Source organism: Raphanus sativus, chromosome 2 (assembly GCF_000801105.2).
Source record: "Raphanus sativus cultivar WK10039 chromosome 2, ASM80110v3, whole genome shotgun sequence".
NCBI classification, from domain to species: Eukaryota; Viridiplantae; Streptophyta; class Magnoliopsida; order Brassicales; family Brassicaceae; genus Raphanus; species Raphanus sativus.
Genome location: NC_079512.1, coordinates 21,689,470 through 21,702,341, shown reverse-complemented (window position 1 = coordinate 21,702,341; position 12,872 = coordinate 21,689,470). Strand labels below are relative to the sequence as shown.

At 31.0% G+C, this 12,872-nt stretch overlaps 1 pseudogene; it reads left to right on the top strand.

Moving 5' to 3' along the window:
* The first annotated feature begins 6,868 nt into the window (after positions 1-6,868).
* LOC108837578 (agamous-like MADS-box protein AGL62) lies at positions 6,869-11,597 on the top strand (annotated as a pseudogene).
* The last annotated feature ends 1,275 nt before the right edge of the window (positions 11,598-12,872 follow it).

The following is a 12,872-nucleotide window of genomic DNA, read 5'->3' as shown; positions in this document are numbered from 1 at the left end:
CATAAAAAAAAATCTGAATTAGTATCAGAAAAATATTCAAAACTTAAATAAATATAGTGATGAATAATTTTATTGATTATGTTTATTTTGATATGATCAGTAAAGATGTTAGAATCTGAAGTTGTATTATCCGAGTCCAAGCTCCCCTTGCCCACATCAGGTTTCTCTCACAACTCGGTGTTTTTGAACTCGTACTACTTGATCTCGTGCAGCCACAAGAGGGGTTTGGATCCAAAATTGCGGTTAGCCTTCCGTGAATACTCTAGCACACATCTGGAAAATATATAGGGAACCTTTCTGTGTTTTGATAAAATCAGCCATAGTGCTGTTGAAAGCATCAGTTTGGCTGACGTTGGACTCTCATGAGGCCATCGAATCGAACCAACATGTTTGAATGTGGATGCAGCTCCTCCCGAGATATGGAGAACGTCTCAAGTGGGCTTTGTGAAATGTAATGTTGGTTTCTCGTGGTCTTCTAACCTTCAGCTGAATGGTGCCTCTTGGCTGGTGAGAGATTCAAGTGGTAAAGCTCTCTCTCTCATAGTCGACGTGCTTTCTCTGGGATTAGATCTGAGCTGCAAGCTTCTACGGTCGCCTTAGCATGGGCATCAAAAGCAATGGTGGACTTAAAACGGGGTCGTATTGTAATGGAAGTCTCAACAGTAACTGTTCAACAAATCCTCAATCACCATGAGTCTTTTTCCGCACCTGAGACTCTGAGAGGATGGGTGCAAAGAACTCATACTGCGTTTCTCAGATTGGAGGCTTGCTGTTTGTGTAACAAAGGATCATAGGTTATGGTCGTAATTTGCTAACAATGGCCCGTCTTGGTTGGATACTAGGATTCGACAGGAAGCTTTAGCCTTGGCTTGACGCAATGGTTCTTGCAGGCTGTTTTTCGCTATCCGGAGTATTGTCCTTCATCCTTGCAGGTCGATGTCTCTTTTCTTCTCTGTTTTGAGTATTTCATGCACCTATTGGTTGTATTTTATCTTGTGCTTTTCTTTGATCCCATGTCGTTTTGGCTGGAACTATTTAAATGCCAAAAAAACAGATTTTATTCATGGTTTAAAATTACACTAGGTGACTGGTCCGGATGGGTAGAGGAGGATATTTTTAATAAAGATGTAAATTATGTATAGATAAAAACATAAGGTTAAAATATCTAATACGGAAAAATAGGCTAATTTTGAAGTCACATTTTGGGATCAGAACTTTTTGGGATACCATCACTTGGAGAATCATCAATTTTGGCAAAAAAAAGTTGTTTGATAGAAACTACTTTTGAAATGATGTGTGCCGTGTGTTTTTCTAATTATTACCAACAGCTGTGTACACTTTAAATAACTCTATGACCATAGTATCATTTTGAGTTATATCGTTTTAAAATTTTTGATGAACTGTTCACCTACTAAAGCATGAATTTTTGTCTCTTGGTAGAACATTTAAAAGTTATGAGTTAAAAAATAAATGATAAGAGTAGCGTCAAAACAGAATAAATAGTTATGAAATATTATTACAATTGTAAATATTAGTTGATTACAATAAAAATAAAGGAAAAATGATTGCTAGCTACGTGAAGTATTAGCCATCACATGGCTAACCATGCAAAGTATATTAATGTATACCTAGCTACACGAAGTATATGTTATGTATGACAACATCCCTCAACTTAATGATGTTATGTAGCTAACATCACAAGTTCAATTTTATTCATCGAAAAACTAATGTAGATGGCAGAGACCGTTTAAAAATCTCGTTTCATTAATTAAAATATGACCAATCCGACAATAGTTTAACTAAAATTAGACTTTAACACAATGTATTAAAAGCGTAAGATTTTTTTTATACATATCCAATATACAAAATCAATATATTTTAACATTTTTGATATGTAGTGTTTTAACATTTCTTTTAGTGTATTTGAAAACTATATATTTATATTATTTTATTTATATTAGATATGAAAGTAATATAAGATATTGTGTAATTTAGTTTTTAATTATCTAAATATTTTTTATGAAATTTTAATAATTTTCTGTAATTTGTTTGATGAATTGTATGATATATACTTATTTGATAAATGTTAATTACAAAACTTATTTGACGTCAATTCATTGACTCTAACATTTTTTTGTTTAAAACTTATTTGATGTCATTTAAACAAAAAATAATATCTAGTGTATAATTATTAATTATTGGATTTCAAGAATAAAATAATATAAGAATATAATATGGTTTATTAAGTTAAATGAATGCAATTTTTATGAAAATATAAATAAAAAAATTCATTGATTTTAAGTAATTTAATTATTTTTATATTAAACAAATAAGATATTAGAGTTAGTAAATCGACATCAAATGATTTTTATAATAAAAAGATCAAATAAAGAAATAATGATATATATATATATATATATATATCACACAATTAATCAAAAGAATTGCATATATTTTATTGAAATTTAATAACAAAACAGACTAAACTAATTAAAAAATTAAATAATATCTTATATAACTTTTATATTTAATATAAATAAAATGATAAAATTGTATAGTTTTCAAATACACTAAAATAAAAAATGTCAAAACACTACTTATCAAAATTTTATAAAACATGTTGCTTTTATAAATTAGATTTTGTTAAAAATATTTTAACGCTTTTAAAATGAGGATCAAAATCTAAATTTTGTTAAATTACCGTCAAATACACCATATTTTAATTGATGAAACGGTAGATTTAAACAGATTCTGACATCTATATAACTTTTTTGAATTAATGAAATTAAACTCATGATGTTAATTGCATAACATCATTAAGTTGAGGGATGTAGTCATGCATAACATATACTTCGTGTAGTTATGTATACATTAGTATACTCTGCATGGTTAGTCATGTGATGGCTAATACTTCACGTAGCTAGCAATCATTTTTCCAAAAATAAAAGATGATTCCAAGTTGCAAAAAGTTAGTAATATCATTACTTCTTTATTAACGAAAATCATTTCAATGATGTTTCATGATTCTTTGCTATAATTTCTACAAAGTGAATATGATATCAACTTAAAGAAATATATTAAATTTTTTAAAAGATATTAAAACTATATTTCATAAAGTGGTTTGCAATTAGTATCATATCAAGTAATCCATATTCGAGATAAAGTAAATTATTAATATCACCAATTAACTAATTAGAATCATTAATATAAATTACATTAAAGAAACGTAATAAATATAATATCAACTTGCAAGTAATCAATATTCAAAATAAGATAAGTTATTAATGTTTGGTATTATTTAAAAATAAATGAAAAAAAAAATTTCGACCAATGAAATTATAAGGATTTTTGTCAAAGTAACTTTTCAAATAATATATAGGGAGATTTGAACATGAATTATTGTTAACCAAACTGGTTGAGCCTGAAATAGCAAAATTTTGAAGACACGATCTTAATGATTTAAGTATCTGAAGCGATGTTCATATCTATCTATAACAATAAAATAGACTTATCTGTCTTCTCAAGCCGTCGCATCAGCAAGGAGGGTGAGATGTTTTGCGCCATCTGTCAGCTACAAAAGAAAAAGCAACGCAAGCTAATGGACTTCTTGTGTTTTCTTATGCTTTCCTTTATGATTCATGAAGGCTTTTTGGGTTTGGTCTGTAAAGGTTCATATGGCATCATGGTTTTCTTCATTTTGCGCATCTGGAGCTCGAGAGACTTAATTCTTCACATCTCACCACCACGTCCTTTGGTTCTTTTAGTAACGCTTTAGTTATTATTAGCGATATTATATCCCATATCAAAAATTTTAAGAAACATCAACATTTTTTTTTGACATCTAAAATTCCATATTTTATTAAGAAATTTCCGTATGGTTGGTTTGAGCCATCCAATTCGGAATTCTTGAATTACATGGGAAAAGATTATACCACGAGCTCGAGCTTCTTTTGCAAGAGCATCGGCTCGGATATTACAAGAACGGGGAATAAAACGTAAAGAGCAAAAGTTAAACAAAGAATGAAGGTAATGAAACTCTTCAAATTTGACCAATAAGGCTGGCCAGTCATCTTCTTTTTTGTCGGTAATGATCTTGACCATTTGCTGACAATCTGTCTCAAAGGTCATATCTAGTTGATCCATGTGAAGTGAGGATTTCATAGCCTACAACAGAGTTTGAAGCTCTGCGTGCAGGGGGGTGAGACCCCCGTTACTAGAGAATAAACCGGTGATCGCGTCCCCTTCCTCGTTCAGAAGGACCATACCTCCACCAAATAGTGTGTCGTCTTTATGCCATGAAGCATCAATCGAGCATCTAGGGCCGGAGGGCTGTGCGTGCGGTAGTGGTAGCGGGGCTTCTTCTTCTCCATTTGAATGTATAATTTGCGCCAGCTTCCAGTTACCTGCTTCCGAGATAGCTACTTGGACCGTATCCAGAGGGGAAGTATCCTTCCCGTTAAAGAGTTTATTGTTTCTATCTTTCCATATGTACCACAAGATCCATGGCACGTTCTCCAAGATAGAGGTCGGAATACCAAAATCTTTTGCGCGCCAGAGTAAGTGGTTTAAGATCAATTCATTAATCACCAATTAATTTTAAATTGAAAGTCTATAACAGACCCAAATTTAACATGATATCAGAGTCCAAATCCATGCCCATAAGGAACAAAATGCTCTCATATCTCTAAACATTTAATGGGAATATGCTAAAAATATCTTGAGGTTCACTTGCTTTTCAGGTCTTTCATTTTAGTCTTGATGATCTTTCATTTTCCGGCCCAACATATTTCTAATACTTCCCCGCACGAAAAATGTGGGATGCAACACGCAAATCTACAATCACAAATCAGTAGATTCTTTTGGGAATAAACTTCGACTTATATAATAAGGGATGAAAATTTCAACTCTTTTTTGGTCTTGACAATGAGAATATGTCCCGTGGGTGCAACTGCAGCTCCATAAACAATAGTTCTTATCTCGGAAAATCCATAACTCAGACTAAATAACTAGACCTAAGAACATAAAGCATAACTAAAACTCCCCCGTAATAATTAACTATAACCAATAAATTTCAAATTATGAGAAAAAACAAGGATTTTGAGAAATTTTAAACTATAGAATAAGTCTCAAAAAAATGAACAACCGTGAGAACCCAATTTTTGACCTAAGACTTTTACAAACATCTCTTAATAAACCATCGACCAAACCAAGTAATATAAAAAAAACCCAAAACCAGAAATTAAGTTAAAAGTCAAACCCAATAACAAAAATAGAAAACTAATCGGCTGACTTCAAGAAAACACCGGTTCACGTTGAGGTTGACAGCTTCACGTCTTCATCATCATCGTCTGTAGACCCCTCTTCCTCGTCTCCAATTATTATAGCCACCATGATGATCACGAGAGCAAGAACACTTTTTTTTATGCGGAAGTTCTTTTTTAAAAAAATTGATCCTCTAGGACCGAATGCTCTGATACCATGTTAGGTTCGGATATGTTATGGACTTCTAACTTAAAACAGATTTGTTTTAATTTAGAAACACATAACAGATCCGGACCTAACATGGTATCCGAATCCAGATTCTAAATATCTTAAGCCCTTAATTAAAATTAGCTCTTCCTGGCCGAGTTTATAGGTCGTAAATTAACCCTATCCGGCCAGAGTTAAATGTTAGAATTAACTCGCTTGACTAAATATAACTGTCTTAAAATTCCGAGATCTCTGGCCGATAAGAGCTATCATTTCGAAAAGAGGTATCAGGGATATTATATCTCATATCGGAAATTCTAAGTGACATTAACTAATATATAAATGGTGTTATCAAATTTTATACCATGTTATCGCTATATATATTACTAGATTTTGACCCGCGCTTTTGAAGCGCGGGATATTTTACGATGAAAAATTTCACTAATAATTTAACAAATATTTTGGTTATTTTTAAAGAGTGTGTATTTAAAATATTTTTGCATTTAAATCAGTATTTTTAAATTCAACCCGATTGTGATTATACCGGTTAAACCGGAGATTGACAATTCAATTTATGTTTTTAAAATATTCATATTAAAAAATCACTAAAACCCGAGACTAACCGATTGAACTGATGGATGATCGATATGTAATCTAATTGGATTAAATTGTAATAGTTTCATAATTTGTAATCTTATAATCGAAATTTTAAAGTTCACTATTTTGCAATTTATGAAATTATGACGTTTCTACAAAATTTTAAAGAGAAAATGATAGATATAAAATAACTAAGATTAATTATTGTATTATTTGGAAACATTGATAATAGTATAAAAAATATATTGTTTGGAAACATTGATAGTAGTATAAAGAAATAAGTATATTGTTTGGAAACATGGATAATAGTATAAAGAAAGGAACATTAGTGACTTAATGTATGTTTAACTATAAAGTATAAATGTGTATTTAATTTAAAAATTTACAAAATAAATGTTAGGTCCAACAGAATGTTTCTGTTTTAATAAGATAGATTGCTCTTATGCTCTTATCTAATTAACCCTTCCTGACCGGATTTATAGGTCATTATCAAATTAAGTCTTCTTGACCGGATTTATAGGTCGTAAATTATGTGACCTAATCCCCTAATTTGATAACACCCTTTATATATTACAGGTCTTAAAATCCCACATCCCCTAATTTAATACGAGATATTCTTGCTCTAATATGGTAAAAAGAAAGTGATCTTGCTCTAATATGGTAAAAAGAAAGTCTTGCCCATAACTTTCCTTTTAGCAATAAAAGTTCTGTGACCTAATCGGTGTCGATCACATTTTTTCGTTTTGGTAAGAACGGTTTTCAGTGATGATCCTCAGTTCGAGCTCTGGTCTTCTGTCACTCAATGATTATCGGCTGGATTCGCTCGTCCATTGAAGCTCGTGTTCGTTCAACAGTAACGTTTATATCCGATTCTCAAAAATCGTGGGAAAATTTGAAGAAACGTTTCTCGGTGGGAAACAAGGTTTGAATTCATCATCTTAAAGAATTACAAATATAAATATATTACATGCACCATTATAATTATTTACCAACTTACCATATATATACAATAGTTTATTGGAAATAATCATAAAATTTTGATCTATAAAAAAACAAAAAGAAACATATGTATGGATGCACGGATCATATTTTTAAAAATGGTGGTAATACAATTGACGGATTACAAGACAAAATAAAACTAAACAATATATATAATATAAATTTATTATGCTTATAAATGTTATTAAATAATTATTTAACTGGTAAAATTTTAAAATATATATTATCACTTAGAAAACATAAATAGTTATTTACAAAAATAAAAACAAACATCCGCAACAGCATGGTTTAAATGTACACAAACATAAGTCCATTTATAATTACTTATCAGTTACATCAAATTTATATTTTCATTTTATTTTCTTACAAATCTAAATCTTAATTTTTATATGTTATAAATTTGACAGAAGTTTAACAATTATTTTATTTTCTTAAAATGTTATAGCTAATGTATCATTTATAAATAGCACACTAACTCATAATTGTCTATTTTCGTACTTTTTTAAAAAAAATTCGCTATATAACTTAGACATGTATTGGTGATACATTTTATGCTAAAATTCTAAAATATAAAATTAAGTACAAATATAACATTTATATTTACAAATACAACTATATTACAAATATATCAATATTACAAATATATCAATAAATACAAACACACATTAAATACTCGCACGGTCGCGTGGATCAAGGTCTAGTATCGTTTAAAATCTCTTAATTTTTTCACTGTTAAAGCATATAACTGTGTATGTATTAATGTATATGTTAGGAAATGTCGACAAAAAAAAGAAGAAGAAGTAGAAGAAGTGTTGCTATCTGACAGACTTCATATTTATTTCCATGTTAAACATACGAGTATATTTTAGTGTTTAGATGGGGTGATTTGAAGTGTTTAGTAGTGCAGATTTTTGTGGATGTTGTAATGCTGGTTTATTTGGACCTGAGGCCTCATATATATGTGAAGATTGTAACTATAAATATTACTATGAGCTGCGTTTATGAAAACAATGGGAAGAGGCTGGACGCCATGCTCAAGCATGCATTCCATGTCATAAATATGATTTTAGTAAGGCTACAACACAATGCTTCTAGGTTTCACCGACATTGTTTTAGTTTGGTTTTTCTCCTATCCAGACGCAATTGTTTCCGTATATGTCCACTACAAGAAAACAGCGGTATTCTGAGGGACATTCCGAGGGAAAATGAATTCTTCGGAAATTTTTGACAAAACACCGAGAAAATACTGAGGAAACGCGAAACTTGGTTTCCTCAGTATTTCCTCGGAAAACGTTTTGCCCTCTTTGCAGAAGCATCTTTATTTTGAAGCACTAAGAGGATATCTAATCCCACTACATAATTTATTGCAAAATGAAGTAAAAAATGCATTAGGGTTGGAGATGTTCTAAGTCCACGACAAAAGAAGTGTCAGAAAATGTATTTTATACATAATATGAACAAAGAATATATTAAATATGTAGCCATTAGCCTACTACTATTGTAGGGGTGCTGTTTTTGTTTTTGTCACATAGCTATGTCTTGCTCTTTTCATCTTCTGGTACTGCAGGTTTACATTGAAAATGTCAGTTTCGGCATGCAGTCAAAGGCTTTGTATGCAGGAAGGATCTCGGCAGATTCTTGGTTTTTCCTTCTGGAGCGGTGGTTACCAGAATCAGAGGTGCTGTTGGTAGCGGATGGTATGAAAGGATGCATATGTTTGGAAAATTGGAATATCGGCGTCTCAAGGGTAATGTTTTCCTGGGATAAAAATATTGGTCTGACTCCTAGATTACTCCTAAATATGTCTGCTACAATTTGAGAACTTGGTTGTAGATAGCATTCATATGTGCTTTAGAGGGAACCAAGCTGCCTTATTTGAGGCTGAACGTATCTATTATTAATTGATTATCTATGAGCCACTTGAAATTTAAGTCTTTCAATTTATCAATTTGTTGGCCTCGATAACAAGCGTAAGCATACTCTGAAACTAAAGGCTATGATAGTTCGACGGTTTGTAACACCTTTGGAATCACTGACTTCGTCACTTATAACCTACACATACAGCATTTGTTGGTTATGTGAGCCGTTCATTTAGAATGTAGCGCACACAGCATGTAAACTCAGCCTAAAAACAATGTTAGATAATTAAAGTTCAGAATGCTTATTTGTCAACACGAGGAATGCCCTAGCTGAGGTTGTCCCCTCAATATTATTGATAATGGTATTAAGATTCGAACACCCTACTTTTACTCGAGATCATTTTTTCAACCTAACAACTGAATACACATTCAATTATACAATTAAATACTCTATTTTATCAATTAATAATTATTATTTTTTCTTAATCTAAATGAAACTTATTTCTTTCTATAAAATATCATATAAAAATAAATTATAATATATAATCAGATAATTGCTTTTAAATAATACAATGATAAGAAATTTTCAAAAATCATTAGAATATGACATGTTGTGTCGGTGGTCTCCGCTTTTTCCTTATTTAACTTGTTAAATGTTTTCAACGCCAAATAATCTTCATCTTAAAATTTCTTCCTGCAATGTGACAATTTTAATAATTAAATTGTTGAATTTTTTATTCAACACCTTCACTATAATTGTTCTAAGAAAAAAAATATTAGTATAGATATCATAAATAGTCAAATATATCAGATTATGATACATTGTATTGGAATATCAATTTGCTATTTTGATACATTACAATATCTTTATATTCCATCAATATAAGGTATGCAATTCTTTCTTATTTGACTTTAACATTTTCATATTTTTAATGGGAAACTGACAAAAAATCAAAGATTATAGTCAAATAAATAAGAATTGCATACCTTATATTGATGGAATATAAAGATATTGAAATGTATCAAAATGGTAAACATATATTCAAATATAAAACCTAGCAAAAGTAAAATAAAATTATTTTAAGATAATTTCAAACATCGACTGCTCGTATGTGACATTTGCTATAAATAATCAGAGTCTCATCATCATATAAACACCAACCAATATATTATTTTCCAGTTATCAATAGAAAACACAATAAAAAAAAGTAAAGGTCGTCAAAAAAACAAAAATGGTCAAAATAGAGAAAGAAAATAACCTTCAAATTACGATTTCCAAAAGAAAAAATGGTCTTTTCAAAAAGGCTAGTGAGCTTTGCACACTTTGTGATGCTCGTATCACTATTATTGAGTTTTCACCTTGTGTAAAAGTTTATTCTTTTGGTCATTCGAAGGTGGAAACTATAATAAATCGGTTCGAAAATAATGACCATCCAGATAACAACCCACAACCCAATACACAACTTGGTGAAATCCACCAAAATTCTAAAATTCGAAATCTGAAAGATCTTCTTACTGAGGTAATTTTATTGTGTTATTCAGAAATATTATTACATTTGAGAAAATTATAAAATCTATAATCTGCGCAGATATATATTTTTCAATATATATTCTACTAAAACATTAACATGACCTATTGATAAATGTTATGTCCAACTATATATTTCATTGATTTATTTAATTATTTTATCAAATTAAATTAATATTAAACATAAATATTATTACAAAAAAAACTCAAATATAAAAATTATTTTTTCACAAAAAACTAAAGTAAAATATATACCCGCCCTTTGAAAGGACGGATCGAAATCTAGTTTATTCTTATATTAGCTGTCATAAATAATGTACATACTATATAAAATACATATTTCTCCTTATTTAGAGTAGATATACTCATAATATGGAAAATAAATGTTAATAAAATGCTGTAGAATTTGATGCCACAAACGATATTCTTGTTGATATATTTCTTCTGTACTAATTTAGTGTAGGTATATTTCATCGAAAAAATATTCTGAGATATCACCAACTAGGGTTTTACAAAAAAAAATTAATAAGAGTTTTTATATATGCAGGTGATGAACCAACTAGAACCTGAGCAGAAAACGAGTGAGGAGTTGAAGAAACTAAGAGAAAATTCCAAAATACTAGAGGTTTTGTTGGAAGAATCCATTGGAGGACTTGACTTAGGTCAAGCCATAGAATTAAAAGGTGAACTTGAAAATTTGAAGAAAAAAATGACATATGAAGCTTCCGAAAGCTTTTATGCGGGAAACTCTAGTAATTCTCCTTTTGGGGTTGATGGTGGTATTAATATCGACCCCAATTTGAACCCGTTTGAGAAAAGAAGAATGGTGAACGTGAATGCTTTAAACGACCATAACATGGTTCTCCCCAATCATCCATCACCATTTGGAAACTATGTTGAGGAATTTGTCCCTGGATTAAAACATAACATGGCTCTCCCCAGTCATCCCAATCCAAATGAATCTGGAAATGAACATCCTCATGATGGCCACCCTCCTCAGCCTAGATCTGATTAATATTGATGTGATTCAGTTGAAGTCTTTAGACAAACATGTTCTAGTTTATCCTCATTTCTCCTAAGTATGTTGTGTTTATCTTCTTACTCATTTCTCCTTTGTTATGTTTTTGTGTTTTCTTTTAATCCAATGCTGTTGTTTCCCTTTCTTTTGCTTATTCAGAATTATGTTGTTGTTATCCTCATTTTTATCTAAAGTATTTTGGTTTTTTCTTTAAGAATAATGTTGTCGCATCTATCTATACTCTTACAAGAGAATCATTTTGAAAAAAATCTACTTAAATAATGTTGTTGCACCCATTCATTAATATTTTTTGGTTCCACCTTTCTCTCTAACTATACAACATTATTATTAATAGTCATATTAGTACATATACATTGAATACAATATCGGCAACTAAGGCAATATTATTCTCTCCGTAATCATATTAATATCTCTTACTAATAAATTGATACCTTGATAGATTCATTTTTGTGTTTTTTTGTCACAATAAGAGTACAAAGATAAATCTTAGTACGAAATCCGTGAAACGAGTTGCTAGTGTCAATCCAGTACGGCACCGACGTGTTAACATGTGAGAAAACATGATTCCTTGTTCGAGCGTGCCTTGCAAGGAAGTCAGCTTGAGTGTTACTGAATCTGTCTTGATAAACCACTTGTCTGTCCTGGTAGGACGTCCATAGAGATTTGAATTCATTGAGTTCAGCTGCAAAGGCCGGCTAGTCTTCTGGTGTCGCTATCATTTTGACTAACTCTTGGGAATCAGTAACAAAATAATAAAAAAACTGTTGATGGCGAGATAAACATTTCAATGCCCAAACTAAACTCTTCAGTTCAGTTTGCAGTGGCGAGATTTGCTTGTAGCAGCCCTGAAGGCCAAGTAGATCTATTGAGCCATCTTGAAGCTGTAAAATCCATCCTTTCCACTTGTGGTTTGGGGATTCCTTGTTATGAATTATGTGGTGCTTTCGCCACAAACTAAGCATTACATTCTCGTATTCCCAGTTCTGTCGTGTCCAATGGTGAGAAATCGCGACCATTAAATAGTTTCATATTTCTCGATTTCCATATATACCAAATAAAACCATGAAAAAACCCTGGTTAATTCCTCCATATCTCCACCCATATTATTCCTTGAAAGGAGGTAATCTATATTGGTGTAAATATTTTGTGAAGGAAAAATCCCTGGAGCCGATGAAATCGTTGAGAGGGCCCAGCATTGCACGGCTGGAGGACATGTAAAAATCATATGATTAATAGTTTTCTCTTCATGACCACATCTTGGGCAGCTATGATTATTCCCAATATGTCTCTTGAAAAGTATTTCATTTATTGCTATTGCTCCCGATAAAATCTGCCATAGAAAATGATTCACTTGGGATTATTTCATAAAAAAAAGATGCTG